This window comes from Triticum urartu, chromosome 3A, assembly GCF_056163025.1.
Source record: "Triticum urartu cultivar PI428250 chromosome 3A, HENAU_Tu73, whole genome shotgun sequence".
In the NCBI taxonomy this organism is placed as follows: Eukaryota; Viridiplantae; Streptophyta; class Magnoliopsida; order Poales; family Poaceae; genus Triticum; species Triticum urartu.
This window is the reverse complement of record NC_141875.1, coordinates 598,955,488-598,972,058: the sequence shown is the minus strand read 5'-3', so window position 1 is coordinate 598,972,058 and position 16,571 is coordinate 598,955,488.

Genomic DNA, 16,571 nt, shown 5'->3' with positions numbered 1-16,571 from the left:
CTGTACTCAGACTAGTTGCTTCCGCTTGTGCTTGTATGATTATATGACTTGAGTGTCGGGTCATGTGACCCCTACCTATATGAACATGTTATGTATGGCTCTCTGGAGCCTTTAAATAAAGTACTTGAGTTGTAGAGTTTTGTTGTGATGCCATGTTGTATGCACTCATATCGGGCATATTGTGTGTATGATTGAAATGCTCGGTATGAGCGGGATCTGACAATCTAGTTGTTTATCCTTGGTAGCCTCTCATATGGGGAAATGTAGTCTACTGCTTCCTGAGCGATAGTAGTCCACTACAGCCCGGTTCACCGGAGTCCTGCTAGCCCAGCACTACTACTCTGGACACTTGACTGGCCGGCATGTGTTTCACCTCGTTCCTATGTCCGTCCCTTCGGGGAAATGTCACGCGGTGACATCCGGAGTCCTGCTTAGCCTGCTACAGCCCGGGTTCCCCGGAGTCCTATTAGCCCAGTGCTACAGCCCGGATTCACTCGCTGATGACCAACATGTTTGATGTGATTCATGTATGCCTGTCTCCATAGGTCTGTGCCGCTTTGGGTTCACGACTAGCCATGTCGGCCCGGGTTCTCTATCATATGGATGCTAGCGAGACTATCATATACGTGAGCCAAAAGGCGCAAACGGTCCCGGGCCATGGTAAGGCGACACACGTGGGATACCGTGCGTGAGGCCGCAATGTGATATGAGGTGTTACCGGCTAGATCGATGTGATATGGAATCGGGGTCCTGACAGCGTTGGTATCAAAGCCGGACTGCCTGTAGGTTCGTTGAGCCAAACTGGTCGATGTCGAGTCTACAAATGCTTTAGTTATATGTAGGGGAATTGATTGTGGGACGGAACGTAAGGCTCTTTTACTCCTTTACCTTATGCCCTCTGATCTGAGTCATTCTCTTCTCATTCAACGTGGGTTAAGGACTAGGCTCTCTTCTTCTGTCAGGTTCACGTGTTACTAATCCATAGTAGCTTATAGGATTGTTGTTACAAGCCTCAGTACAGTTTCTACTACTTTTAGTATGTTGCTAGTTGAATCAGAACCTTGGATATGATGTTGTTGAGTGGTATTGCAAACTGTTGTGGATGTCTCAAATCTTTTTCTGAGCATTTACAGCTATTATGCTGTCCAATTTTCCCTAGAAATTCTAATGTCTTTGCATTGTGGTTGTGCTTTCAGATGGCCACTCGTGCTCAAAACCATGTGGTTCGCCTGACCTGGTAATGATCGAGACGGGTTACTGTTGGTATCCCGAATACACTGTCGAAGAGCAGTTCCGAGACTTTAATCAAAGCCAATATTTCTCACCGTCAGGATATTTCCTTCTTATCCTGGATCTACCGAGCCCCTCCACTGTTCCTATGGACTCGGGGTTACTGTTGAGATTGCTGTGCAGGATGCTGCCTATTCCATGATGACTATCATGCGAGTCCGGACTGGCCTGCTTTGGAACACCGACTTCTGTTACATGCCAGCTTCACTTCCGGGAGCGCAAGGGTATCTCCAGGCTATCTATGCTGACTCCACTTAGGAGGACTCACTAACTCGTACCACTGCCGAGATGCTCGAGGATAAGGACCGAGAGAATCGGGCCTTGAGGCTGGAGCTTTTCAACACCTGTGCTGATCATTAGGCCACTTTGACTCGGTTTGCACCTGCGGTGCAAGCTGGATGTATGGATACAAGGGATCTGTATCCTGTGAGATCTGCTCTGCCAGACATGGTGGATTGGCGTGATGTGGGAGGCATCACCCCACCCCGTGGTCCCCGCAGGCCACCGTTTGTTGGTCCAAGACCTCATCCTAGCCCCTTTGGTCCACAAGCTCCTCAGGACCGTCTGTTCCTGGATGATCACGTTGAACTTCCGGGCTATGGAGGTGACTTCTATGAGGACTACTACGGAGCTGTCTGGGTTAGTAGTAGTATCACTAGTATTGTAATAGTTGTATCTCCACTGTCCTGCGTGACATGTGGAATATGACTTTGTGTGTAATCAATACCGGAGGTGTAGAAAAATAATGTATAGGAGCTTGGAATGCCTCCGATGAGATGTAACGTCTTTCATCATAGTTGTACTGTAGCCTGGGCTTGTACTAAACTATGTATGGTATGTATGACCGTTGGTATATATATCGCAGTTCTATATTACCATGACATATGGATGAACATCTCTGCATTCCGTGTTATCCATTACATTCTGCACTTCCTTGCTAAGTTTGTGCCATCCTTATCGAAACCGTTGTCTTGTTTTCCCCTAGGATGGTCAACACTCGCAGCAACCCTGCTGCCCCAGAGCAGGGGGAAGCCAGTGCAGTTAGGGGTGAAAATCTACCTCACCCGCCTTCTCTAGCCGAAGTGATGCTGGAGGCGGAAAGAAACAAGCGTGAGACTAACCGCTTGTTGGAGCGGATTGAGCAGAACATTGCACGCCATCAGCGAAATGACTTGGTATCAATCAATGACTTTATCAAGCTGTACCCACCAAAGTTTAACCATTCCGTCGAGCCCCTCGACGCGGATTACTGGCTTCGCAACATCACCCACAAGCTACGTTCTGCCAATGTAGCCGAAGCTGATAAGGTTACTTATGCTGCCTATCACCTCGAAGGCCCTGCTAGCCTTCGGTGGGAAAATTTTGAAGCCATGCGCCCGGTCGGCCAAATCACTACTTGGGCTGAATTCAGTGAGGCTTTCCGTGAGCATCACATTCCGGAAGGTCTCATAGATCGCAAGAGGGAGGAGTTCTGCAATTTCACCCAAGGAAGACTGACTGTCGATGCATATAGTCGTGAATTTGGGAATCTGGCACGTTATGCTCCTGAAGAAGTATCTACCGACGCTAAGAAGCAGGCAAGGTTCCGCAAGGGACTTAGCCCTGAGCTTCGCCGCGATCTTCATCTGCACGAGTGCACCTCCTTTCACAAGTTGGTCAATAAAGCCATCAGTGCTGAGACAGGTCAGACTGATTATGACACTTCACGCAAGCACTCCCGTGATTTCGGCTCTTCATCCGGCTCTGGATCTCAGAAGCGTCGGCTGTGGATTCCAAGCACGGCACTGCCACCCAGGTTCATTCCGAGGCCATCCTTTGAGGAGCCTCGTCCCAACCAGCAGTTTGCACCGCCCAAACCCTATGGTGGCCCCGCTGCTAATCCTGCTCCACGCCCCAATGTTGTGACATGTTTCAAGTGTGGAGAGCTGGGTCACTATAGCCGATAGTGTCCTCAGAACAACAACCCCAATCAGTCTGGGAAGTCCGTTGGTCGTGGTAAGCCAGCGGGAAAGACAATCTACGCCAAGCCGGTCACCACTGCACGTGGCCATGTTAACTATGTTTCAGCCGAGGAGGCTCGTGAGGATCCTAACGTCGTCCTTGGTACGCTCCTTGTTAATTGCCATCCGGCATCTGTTCTTTTTGATACTGGAGCATCTCATTCATTCATATGCGAGAACTATGCTCGATTGCATAACACGACATTCTGTGACATGGCCGCTACCATGGAAATTCAAACCCCTGGCTCTAGATGGCAAACTTCTAGAGTAAGCCATGGGAACGAAATTCTTGTCGATAGACTTGTCTTCCTTGCATCCTTAATAGCTCTCAAGTCCTCGGACATAAACATCATCTTGGGTATGGACTGGATGCCAGCTCATTATGCTAAGATTGATTGTGCTACTAGAACCGTTCAAGTTACTCACCCATCGGGCAAGACAGTCAATGTCCTAACTCGAGTGGCCAAGCGCCAGCTTTACTCCCTAAATGCCAACCCCCTTCGAGACCTTGAGGATGTTCCAGTAGTCCGAGACTTTCCGGATGTCTTTCCAGAAGAACTGCCAGGTGGTCCACCTGACAGGGATGTCGAGTTTGTGATAGACCTTGTTCCAGGAACCGTTCCAATTTCTAGAAGACCCTATAAGATGGCACCCTTAGAACTAGCCGAGCTTAAGAACCACGATGAGTCCTTAAAAAGGGTTTCACTCGTCCCAGTTCCTCTCCTTGGGCTTGCCCCATCCTCTTCGTCAAGAAGAAGGATGGAACGGATCGAATGGTTGTAGATTACCGACCTGTCAACTTGGTCACTATCAAGAATAAGTATCCGCTTCCCAGGATCAACGATCTGTATGATCAGCATGCTGGATCCTCAGTCTTTTCCAAGATGGATATGAGGTTGGGCTACCATAAAATCAAAATCAGAAATGGGGACATTCTCAAAACGGCCTTTGTTACTCGCTATGGCCAATATGAGTACACCGTTATGTCCTTCGGTCTAACCAATGCCCCAGCCACCTTCTCTCGGTTAATGAACTCGGTCTTCATGTAGTATTTGGATAAATTCGTCGTAGTATACCTCGATGACATACTCATCTACTCCAAGAATGAAGAGGAACATGCCGAACATCTAAGGCTGGTATTGACGAAACTTCGAGAGCATCGCCTTTAAGCCAAATTCTCCAAGTGTGAATTTTGGTTGCCAGAAGTGACCTATCTAGGCCATGTAATCTCTGGTAAGGGTATTGCTATCAATCCCGAGCGAGTTCAAGCCATCCTTGATTGGACTCCACCTGAGACGGTCAAGCAAGTTCGGAGCTTCCTTGGCTTAGCGAGCTACTGCTGCCGCTTCGTCGAGAATTTCTCCAAGCTTGCTAAACCTCTAACTCAACTCCTCAAGAAAGATAAGAAGTTCGAGTGGACTCCACAGTGCGAGTTCAGCTTTCAGGAACTGAAAAGATGCCTCACATCTGCTCCCGTACTGGTACCACCAGATTTCTCCAAGGACTTTATTATCTATTGCGACAGCTCGCGACAAGGACTAGGTTGCATACTCATGCAAGATCGTCAGGTAATTGCCTATGCTTCACGGCAATTACACCCACATGAGGAAAATTATCCCACACATGATCTAGAGCTTGCAGCTGTGGTCCATGCACTTAAAACTTGGCGACATTACCTCCTCAGTAATCGTTGCGAGATCTTCACCGATCACCAAAGTTTGAAATATATCTTCACCCAACCGGATTTGAATCTCAGGCAAAGACGTTGGGTCGAGTTGATCTCGGATTACGACTTAGGAATAACTTACACCCTGGGTAAAGCCAATGTCATGGCTGATGCGCTAAGTCGTAAATCTTATTGTAACAACCTGATGTTACAACAAAGTCAACCACTTCTCCATGAGGAATTTCGTAAGCTTAATCTTCACATTGTTCCTCGAGGATTCCTATCCACCCTGGTGCTGAAACCTACCCTTACGGATCAGATCATCAAGGCACAGAAGGTAGATCCGGGAATCTCCCGTATTAAGTGAAACATTAAGAAAGGAGTCGCGAATTGTTTCTTCGTTGATGATCAAGGTGTCGTATACTTTGGAAACTGCTTAGTGGTTCCCAAGGAACGAAACCTGAGGCGGCTGATCCTTAAGGAAGCTCATGAATCCCCTCTCACCATTCATCCCGGTAGTACTAAAATGTATCAAGACCTACGCCAGAGATTTTGGTGGACTAGCATGAAGAGAGAAATCGCTCAATACATTGCTAATTGCGACGTTTGTCGTCATGATAAAGCAGAGCATCAACGTCCTGCTGGCACCCTTCAACCTTTGGCTATTCCTGAGTGGAAATGGGATAGAATCAGTATGGATTTCATTACTGGGTTTCCCAAGACGAAGAGAGGGAATAATGCCATCTTCGTCGTGATCGACCGTCTTTCCAAAGTAGCCCACTTTCTACCTGTTCGTGAGAGTATCACCGCTAGCCAGCTAGCTGAGTTATACATCTCCCGAATAGTGACACTTCATGGTGTCCCATTGGAAATTAACTCAGACCGTGGGAGTCTCTTCACCTCTCGATTTTGGGAAAGTTTCCAAAATGCTATGGGAACTCGTCTCTCTTTTAGCACCGCCTTCCATCCTCAATCAAGTGGTCAAGTAGAGCGAGTCAATCAAATTCTAGAAGATATGTTCCCAGCTTCTGTCATCTCATTCGGAATGGGTTGGGAGAAATGCCTGCCATTCACGGAGTTTGCCTATAACAATAGTTATCAAGATAGCTTGGGAAAAGCTCCTTTCGAAGTTCTCTATGGACAAAAATGTTGAACGCCTCTTAACTGGTCAGAAACCGGGGAAAGACAACTCTTTGGCCCGGATATGATTCAAGAAGCAGAAGAGCAGGTTCGCGTTATTCGTGGGAAATTGAGAACAGCCCAATCTCGTCAAAAGAGCCAAAACTGGCGGATCTCTTGATGGAGGTAAAACCCTACGTCCTGCTTGGTTAATATTGATGATATAGGTAGTACAAGAGTAGATCTACCACGAGATCAAGGAGGCTAAATCCTAAAAGCTAGCCTATGGTATGGTTGTTGTATGATGAAGTTGTCCTACGGACTAAAACCCTCCGGTTTATATAGACACTTGAGAGGGTTAGGGTTACACAAAGTCAGTTACAATGGTAGGAGATCTTGAATATCCGCATCGCCAAGCTTGCCTTCCACGCCAAGGAAAGTCCCATCTGGACAAGGGACGAAGTCTTCAATCTTGTATCTTCATAGTCCTGGAGTCCGGCTGAAGGTATAGTACGGCTACCCGAACACCCCCTAATCCAGGACTCCCTCAGTAGCCCCTGAACGAGGCTTCAATGACGACGAGTCCGGTGCGTAGATTGTCTTCGGCATTGGAAGGCGGGTTCCTCCTCCAAATTCTTCATAAAAGTTTGTAAACACCAAGAGTAGTGTCCGACTCTGCAAAATAAGTTTCCACGTATTGCCACAGAGAGAATAATATTAACACAAATCTAATCTGCTGACGTATTCCGCAGCGTGACATCACACTACGGCCAAGCCTTTATTCGAATCGTTTTCACTTTTCCTCCTCAGCGTGTTTTGCGAGGCGGTTTCCTTGGCACGTCTTCTCAAAGCAGAGATCGTGTCCCTCATTTACGGGATTCTCATCAATACGGACGTGGGTAACCCAATCGCGCCATTTATCACGGCGCTTGGGAGGCAAGCGAGTTTTACTAGGCTGGTGGGGACGCATAGTCACATCCGCTCATATAAGGGGATAAGGATCCTCCCTTTTACCTACGCCTTCTTCCTCCTTTGCCTATCCATCTTGTGCGCACCCGAGCTCCAGCGCCCAAGGATGCACTTCCTACCTCAACCTTCTCCAACAATGTCCGGAGCGGGAGGCAAGTGGATGGTCTCCTCCGTCACGGAGGGCCATGCCAAAAAGCTAAGGAAGGCCGGATACATGTCCAAAGAAATCGCGCACCGGCTTCCTGAGGAGGGGCAGCTTCTCCCCACCCCAAGGCCCCATGAGAGGGGAGTATTTCTTCCCCACTTCCTCCGCGGACTGGGTTTTCCTCTCCACCCATTTGTCCGCGGGCTCATGTTCTACTATGGCATAGATTTCCACGATCTGGCCACGAACTTCATCCTCAATATCTCGACGTTTATCGTCGTGTGCGAGGCTTTCCTCTGCATCCGCCCCCATTTCGGCCTCTGGCTCAAGACCTTCAACGTCAAGCCAAAGGTGGTGCGTGGCAACCAGGCGGAGTGCGGAGGTGCCATGGCGGGAAAAATAGCCAACGTCCTATGGCTCGAGGGCTCCTTTGTGGAGACCTTGAAGGGGTGGGAGTCAGGGTGGTTTTACATCACTGAGCCACGCGATCCGAAGTGGATCACAGCCCCTGAATTCTGATCCGGACCCCCTACGCGGCTCACGTCCTGGAAGGAGATGGGCTTGTCATGGGGCGACGAAGAAGAGGTGACCAGACTGCAAAAATGCATCCAGTCCCTGGTGAACAAGTAGCTCAGGCTTGCCAACGCAGTCCAGGTCATGCTCATCCGCCGGATCCTTCCGTGTCAAGAACGGGACTTCAATTTGTGGGAGTTCAACCCAGCGCAGCAACGAACTCTAAGCAGGCTCTTCGACATGACATACAAAGATGTCTGGAAGGGGCTAACCAAAGGCGCCGAGGCTCCCACATCCACCTCCGAAGAACGCGGATTCAGCACGCAGCGTCCTGCTGGCGAGGTAAAATAGTTTCACCTTTTGCAGGATGTTAAGTTTTCTTCATAGTTTTACTCTATGCGGGATCTAAACTCCCTCACCTTTGACAGGATTGGCAGGCGAAGTCCGGACTGATTAACTATCCGGCTCCCTTGCCCGAAGACCCAGCCCCTGCTCTCCTAGTGAAGTTGCTGGTTCCGGCACCTTATGTGGTGCTGGAGAAGAAGGCCAAGAAGAAGAAGGCCACGGGGACTCGAAATCGTTCCCGGCATATGGTGGTGTCGGACTCGTCGTCCAATGAGTCCGAGACGCACTCCTCCCGTGAAGACGAGGAGGAGGAAGAAGAAACCTCTCCCCCTCCATCGGGGGAAGGAAAGAAGAGGAAGGCCGCCCCAGTAGGGGAGGCCGACGGGTCCAAAAAGAGGAAAACCCCTCTGCCGGACTACGCCCCCGACGCCGACGAGGACGAAGAGAAGTTGCCGGACAGGGCCAAGCGTCCGGCGAAATTGTAAGTGTTCGGATACCAGAGTAACTCATGATATTCCTTTTGTTGCACAGCTTTCCCTAATGTCGAATGTTATCATGCAGCCCGCCCAAGGACGGGCTCGACGAGTCGTCGAGCGGCTCCCTGGATTCATCGGACGTGAATTCAGTTCCGCCCGCTGCCTCCCCCTGTGCTGCGGATAACGCCAAAGTGGCGTGGCGACAAGCTCCAAGGCAAGAGGAGGCGGTCCAGGAGGAGCCGCGAGGCGACCTCCCGGACTCCATGAGTAAAGGGACAAGACCCCCAAGGGCTCCAAGTCTGGCTTTAAGCCAGACACCGCGCCGGGATCATCAACGGTTCCGGACCGCGGCAGGCGAACTCCTGCCAAGAGGAGCAAGCCTATTGAGCCGGCGTCCTCTGTCCAACCGGAGGCGCCGGACAATCTGCTGGAGGTGCTTAAGGGCGCCTCCATCGACGAGGAGCACCGTACCATCATGAGTACGGTGGTCCAGAAGGTTCGGTCCGCCAAAAGCGGACTGACTGAAGCTTGTACTAGCCTTCTAACAGGCTTCGAGGTAAGTAAAAAATATGTAAAAATATTACCGCATAGGCAGTAGCCCCTGATGCTCTGTTTGGCGTTCGGAAAGAAAAGCCGAATAGAGGATCTATTAAATATCGCAGGAGTCTTACTAAAAAGGAGTCAATATACGTATGCAGGCTTCGCTGCTTGCCACCGCCGCACTGACTGCGGAGGTGGATGCCTTGAAGCAGGGCCTCGAGTGGACCGAGCAAGAGCTCGGCCTTGCCAAACGATAGCTCGAGGAGAAAGAATGCCTATAAGAAGACGCAATTGCAAAAAATGACAGGAGTATACTGCTTATTGTAGGGGCCACGACTGAGGTGGCGACCCTCAAGCAGGCACTGTCCGAGGCCAAGAAGAGAGCGGCACGGAGCGCACCGAGCGGGAGAAATTTGAGACGCAGGTCGGCGAGGTGCAGCAAGAGCTTCAGGCTCTCATGAAAAAACATGAGAGTTTGGAGCTCGACTCGAAGATGCGAGCGTCCGAGCTTGCTGCGGCCCTTAAAACTGCCAAATCTGCCAAGGCCGAAGCCCAGAAGGCCCCCCAGGAATTGGATGCGGTGAAAAAGATAGCGGCAAGTAAGCCATTCTCTATGCAAAGCAGACATATAAAAGTAAACTACTTGTTACTTACCCAAATCCGGAGCTCTCTAGGGGCATTCGTAGATCTTCCCCGCAGCGTATCCGATGCCGCCGCATTCTATCGAGCCGAGGAAGGCAGCTCAATGGAGAAGGTGTTCTGGTCTCAGTACGCTGAGGCCGGACACCCTGTGCCCTTGAGCGACCAGCTGAACCAGCTGGTCGAGCTCCACAAGGCGGCCGAACAGGCCCTGAAGGGCTTCATAGTTCGGATGTGGCCTAGAGAGGCCCTGCCTGGGAGCTACTTTGGACCGGTGTGGCGGCTGGTGGAGGCTTGTCCAAGGCTCGAGGTCATCAAGCGCTCCGTCTGCATCGAAGGTGCCCGTAGGGCCCTTGCCCGTGCAAAGGTGCACTAGGGTAAGCTGGACGGTGAGAAGCTTGTGAGGGACGGGCCGCCGCCGGGGAAGGAGCATCGCAAGCCCGAGAACTATTACAAGGATGTTTTGGCCGGTGCTCGCCTTATGGCGGATGAATGCACCAAGGATGTAATTTATGAATGAACTCGCTCGTGTTATCCTGTGTGCTGAAAACTTGTTCATATGCGCTAAGCAATGCTTGAATTTAAAATATTACTTTCTGTGCGGCCGTTTATCAAAAAATTGAGAGATGGCCAGTCGTCGGCTTCTGCCCCCATGCCACTAGTGCTGGGGTGTTCGGGATAAACCTGAGCGCTCTTTTTCCCATGATTGGATCCGTCGAGGGAGGCGCTCAGCACAACGAACAAGGCAATTGGACTATAATGCTTGAACACTCTCACTTAGCCATAGAACTCTATAATTTTAAATTTCGGCGAAGCCCCTAGTATTCGGAAGACCGAGTTCGGGGCGCTGTCCACGCCTTGGCCGGACAAAGCCGGTTCCTCGATCGAAGCGGCATAAGTCTTTAAGGACTCGAAAAACCTCTCTAATAACGACCGGTCTCTCGCCTCATCATTATGACAGTTAGGTTTAGCTTTCTCTACTGAGGTGCTCAGCCCATCTCAACTGGGGCACAAACGCAGTAGTTCTCCTAGTGCTACCTTAGCCAATATAGAGGAACGTAAGGCACCAAAACATAGGAGCCGGGCAAACCCAACTATTGACCCAAATCATGATTCGAAGCCGATGCATATAGTGCTATAAGTTTGGGGTGCCGCACTTGTGAAAGTGAACGGACTTCTCACGCCATATTGATGGGTACTGAAGCCCCTGGCGTATTTTTGCCGTACCACAGTGTACGGATGCAACATGTTATTGATAAACATATATATAAAAAGAGGATAATGCAAAAAATAGACAAAAAGCTATGCATTGTTTATAGAAAGGCTTCTATGAAAGTGGAACGATACAAATAGTGCGATAAGCAAAAGAAATTGGACTATTTAACATGTCCTGGCCAGGGGCAGGCCGCGGAATTATATTAAAAAATAGGTATACTGCTCGCAATAGAGACGACCTGGGAGTTCCATAATGCGGCGTGGCTTGTCTGCTTTCCTGGATCTTGCATCGTTTGTGCGGCAGTTGAATTGCCGAACGGGTCATCCGAAGTATGGAGTCCTGAGAGTAAGAGAAAAAAAAGAAAAAAAAGGAATCCGACAGCCCCTGGTGCGGTTTAAGCCGTATTTTGGGCGTGCCGTGATAGTGCCCTTCCCCTGTGCCCATGGTATTTCAAGAGCGTAGTTATGTACGCGAAGCACTGGCTTCGCTATATCGCGAGGGCTAGGGTTGGGGCCGCATTGCTACGCTAGCTCAGAACAAGCCAGGCGGTCTTGTTGTAGGGTACTTCGGGCGCGCTTGACAGGGTTCGGCGTTTTGAAGGCCGAACTGGAGAACTGCCTAGAGAGGCTGCTTTATACTTCTACTGCGAGCGCTGCCATGTGCTCCTCCGTTCGGAGGGAGAGTTCGGTGTTCGCATTGACCGTGATTACTCCTCTAGGGCCTGGCATCTTGAGCTCGAGGTATGCATAGTGCGGCACTGCGTTGAATTTTGTGAATGCGGTTATCCGGAGATTAACTCCTCGCTTTGGAAGTTATCCGGAGATCCGAAGACCACTTCCAGTGTGACTGAGCCTGTACAGTTGGCTTCTACACCTGGTATGACGCCTTTAAAGGTCGTTTTGGTGGGCTTGATCCTCAAGGGATCTATGCCCATTTTTCGCACTGTATCCTGGTAAAGCAGGTTCAGGCTACTGCCGCCGTCCATGAGGACTCTTATGAGATGAAATCCGTCAATGATTGGGTCTAGAACCAATGCGGCGAAGCCGCCGTGGCGGATGCTAGTGGGGTGGTCCCTTCGATCAAAGGTGATCGGGCAGGAGGACCATGGGTTGAACTTTGGGGCGACTGGCTCTATCGCATATACGTCCCGTAACGCACGCTTCCGCTCCCTCTTGGGGATGTGGGTTGCGTATATCATGTTCACTGTCCGCACATGCGGGGGAAATCCCTTCTGTCCACTGTTGTTCGGCGGCCTGGGCTCCTCCTCGTTGTCGCTATGCAGCCCCTTGTCTTTGTTTTCGGATCTTAACTTGCATGCCTGCTTAAACACCCAACAGTCCCTGTTGGTGTGATTGGCTGGCGTTTCAGGGGTGCCATGTATCTGGCACAAGAGGTCGAGTATTCGGTCCAAACTGGACGGGCCCTGAGTATTTCTTTTGAATGGCCTTTTCCGTTGACCGGATTTGTAGCCTCGGAATCTGGCATTAACTGCCATATCCTCGTTGTTGTCGCTGTTAACGCGGTGCTTTTGTTTGTTCTAACACGACCTGTCGCTTTTGTCCTTGGTATTCGAATTACCAGGGTTCATGGTTAAATTGTTGCTGTGAGCTAGCCAGCTGTCTTCTCCCGTGCAAAAGCGGGTCATGAGTGTCGTGAGGGCTGCCATAGATTTTGGCTTTTCCTGTCCCAGGTGCCGGGCAAGCTACTCATCACGGATATTATGCTTGAAGGCCGCTAAAGCCTCTGCGTCCGGACAGTTGACTATCTGGATTTTCTTTGTTAGGAACCGTGTCCAGAATTGCCTGGCCGATTCCTCTGGCTGCTGAATTATGTGGCTTATGTCATCGGCGTCCGGTGGTCGCACATAAGTGCCCTGGAAGTTGTCAAGGAATGTGGCTTCCAGGTCCTCCCAAAAACCAATTGAGTCTGCTGGCAAGCTGTTAAGCCAATGCCGAGCCGGTCCCTTAAGTTTGAGTGGGAGGTATTTGATGGCGTGTAGATCATCACCGCGGGCCATGTGGATATGAAGGACATAATCCTCGATCCATACCGCAGGATCTGTTGTGCCATCGTATGATTCGATGTTTACGGGTTTGAAGCCCTCAGGGATTTTATGATCCATTACTTCATCTGTGAAGAATAATGGGTGTGCGGCGCCATTGTATTGGGCTATATCGCGACGCAGCTCGAAGGAGCTTTGTCTGTTGAGTTCGGCCTGGCCGGATTTATTGCATCCGGAGTGACGATCACCGTCACATGCCGTGGGGCGCCTGCGCGATCCGTAGATCAATCTTGTTTGCCTTGCCTTGTCCTCCAGTATGTCGCACAGGTTGGACGCATTTTCCCGTGCCTTAGTATGCTTGGCGCGGCGTCGGGGCATGGCTTGACTGGAGGGCCAAGAGGCCTCTCTGTCGCGGCCACGAGGTGGCCGGTCGGCCATGTCATGCGCTGGTGATGTAGGTGCTTCCTCCTCTAGTCGGGGTAGCAGCCTGCGCTTTGGGTAACTCTTGGAGGGGCGTTTGAGTTCGTACTCTTCGGCCGCAAGGACTTCAGTCCATCTGTTAGCTAGTAAATCTTGATCAGCTCTAAGTTGTTGCTACTTTTTCTTGAGGCTGCTTGCCGTGGCCATAAGCCTTTGTTTAAAACGCTCTTGTTTGGCGAGATCCTCTGTCACGACGAACTCGTCGTCGTCGAGGCTTGCCTCGTCTTCGCAGGGAGGTGTATAATTATCGTCCTCAACCTCTTGGTCCGCCGCCCTCTCGTGAGGGCTGGCTTCTCTGTCCTCCTGTGCTGAATCTTGCTGGAGGAGGTGTTCTTCGGCGCTATCCAGAGTAGTATTATCTCCCGTGCCGGAATCACCGTTTTTGCTTTGGCGGTATTTAGAGCGGCGCCGCTGACGCCGGCGCTTGGGCTGTTTATTAGATGTATCGTCCCCCGCTATTCCATTGCCATCTCCATCGTTTGGAGTGTCCACCATATATATATATATGTCATATGACGAGGTGGCCTTCCAGCGCCCTACAGGTGCTGGTTCTTGTTCATCTCCTGCATCGTCGTCCATGCCGTCGATGTCTTCAGAGTCAAAGTCAAGCATGTCGGTTAAGTCATCGACAGTGGCTACGAAGTGGGTGGTGGGCGGGTTTTGAATTTCTTCATCGTAATCCGGCCAGGGCTCTCCTGATAAAGAGAGAGATTTTAGAGAATTCAGGATGTCGTAGAAGGGCGAGTGCTGAAAGATGTCTGCGGTGATGAACTCCATTATCGGCGCCCAATCGGATTCGATCGGCAGGGGCGCGGGGGGGCTCGGAGTTCGGAAAGGAATCCGGCTCCTCGGAGTCACGGGCCATGCGGAGTGCGGGGCTGGAGTTTGGCTCGATCGCCTCTGAGATCGCAGCCCCTGAGGCAGCGTCCAACTGCTGATCCTCGATCGGCGCAGTAGGCTCCGGATCAATGGTCGGAACTGATGCGTGTGCAGCCTCCAAGGCGCTGTTCGGCGGCAGAGCTATATCATGCCCATCGAGACAGTGCGGCGTGCTTGGCTATGGCTCGAATCCGTCGAAGATCAAGTCCCCGCGGATGTCGGCCGTGTAGTTTAGGCTTCCAAACATGACCTGATGGCCAGGGGCGTAGCTTTCGATCTGCTCAAGGTGGCCAAGCGAATTGGCCCGCAGTGCGAAGCCACCGAAGACGAAGATCTGTCCGGGGAGAAAAGTCTCACCCTGGACTGCATCGTTGTTGATGATCGAAGGAGCCATCGGGCCTAAAAGCGATGACACAGAGGAACTCTCAATGAAAGCACCAATGTCGGTGTCAAAACCGGCGGATCTCGGGTAGGGGGTCCTGAACTGTGCGTCTAGGCCGGATGGTAACAGGAGGCAAGGAACACGATGTTTTACCCAGGTTCGGGCCCTCTTGATGGAGGTAAAACCCTACGTCCTGCATGGTTAATATTGATGATATGGGTAGTACAAGAGTAGATCTACCACGAGATCAAGGAGGCTAAACCCTAAAAGCTAGCCTATGGTATGGTTGTTGTATGATGAAGTTGTCCTACGGACTAAAACCCTCCGGTTTATATAGACACCGGAGAGGGTTAGGGTTACACAAAGTCGGTTACAATGGAAGGAGATCTTGAATATCCGCATCGCCAAGCTTGCCTTCCACGCCAAGGAAAGTCCCATCCAGACACGGGACGAAGTCTTCAATCTTGTTTCTTCATAGTCCTGGAGTCCGGCTGAAGGTATAGTCCGGCTACCGGAACACCCCCTAATCCAGGACTCCCTCACTTACCTTCGGGTTACTCCGTTAAAGGGAACCCATCGTTTCGGTATCAAAGGCAAATTGGCTCCTCGTTACATTGGACCCTTTCGCATTCTTGCCAAACGAGGAGAAGTTGCCTACCAATTGGAACTACCTTCGCATCTTTCCAGAGTTCACGATGTCTTCCACGTTTCTCAACTCAGGCGTTGCTTCGCGGAGCCTATCCGTGGAGTGGACCACGAAATGCATGATCTACAAGATAACCTCTCATATCGGGAATATCCTGTTCGTATCCTTGATCAAGCCGAGCATACCACTCGACGCCATAATATCAAGTTTCTCAAGGTTCAATGGTCACACCATTCCGAGAAAGAAGCCACTTGGGAAAGGGAGGATCGTCTTTGACTCGAGTACCCCACCTTCTTCCCAGAGGATCCTAAATCTCGGGACGAGATTCTTTTGAGTGGGGGTGAGTTGTCACATCCCTGTGTTAGTCATGCTTTAGGATTGGTTGAACTTGTGCATCGTGTTTAAATTCCCAGAAAACTGAAATGGGGATGACAGAACCCCCAGCACCCACTGCAACAACTAGGGTTTACTAAAAACTTTTTCAATGAACCTGAAATGGCCTTCTAAAAAGCCAACCCTTTTTGTTTTGGGTTAAAACCTTTGACAAAAATGGTGCATATTTTTCTAGGACATCTTAAGGTCATTGGATTAATTCTTATAGTATTTGCATTTGGGCATTTAAATGCTATAAAATATTTTAAATGCTCAAATAATCATAAACTAAAATGTTTGTTGTTGGATATATTCTAAGCAGTAGCCATGATTAATTTTATGATTTATGGAAATGCCCTGGCATTTTTAATAAAGCCTTGAAGCTACAGAACTAATAGAATAAATAAAAAACAGAAAGAAAGAGAGAGAGGAACTTACCTGGCGCAGACCACCTAACCCACCAGCCGGCCCTCCTGGCGGCCTAGCACTGTGCTGGCCCGCGCCAGCCAGCTACTTCTTCCCCGCCAGGCAGGCAGGGAGGTGACGCCGACATGCCTGAGCTCGCCACGACGCCACCTGCTTGCCGCCCACGCCCCTGGACGCCTGGACGCCTCCACGTTGCACACCGAAGCCCCTGGATACGCCATTCGCCCCTACCTCTCTCCCTTCGCCGTTCCCCACCATGGCCGACGCCCATGTCGCCGTACCGTCGCCGTAGTCGTGCCCTCCGTCGTCCTCGCGCCGCGCCATCGTGTCCACGAGCTCCGCCGTCGTCGATTACATCGAGTAGGTCGAGCCCCGAGCGCTCGCTCGCCCCGGAGACGCTGCACCGAGCTCGTCGTCAACTCCGGCCACCGGAGATCCCCTTCGCCGTCCCCGCCGCATCAGATCG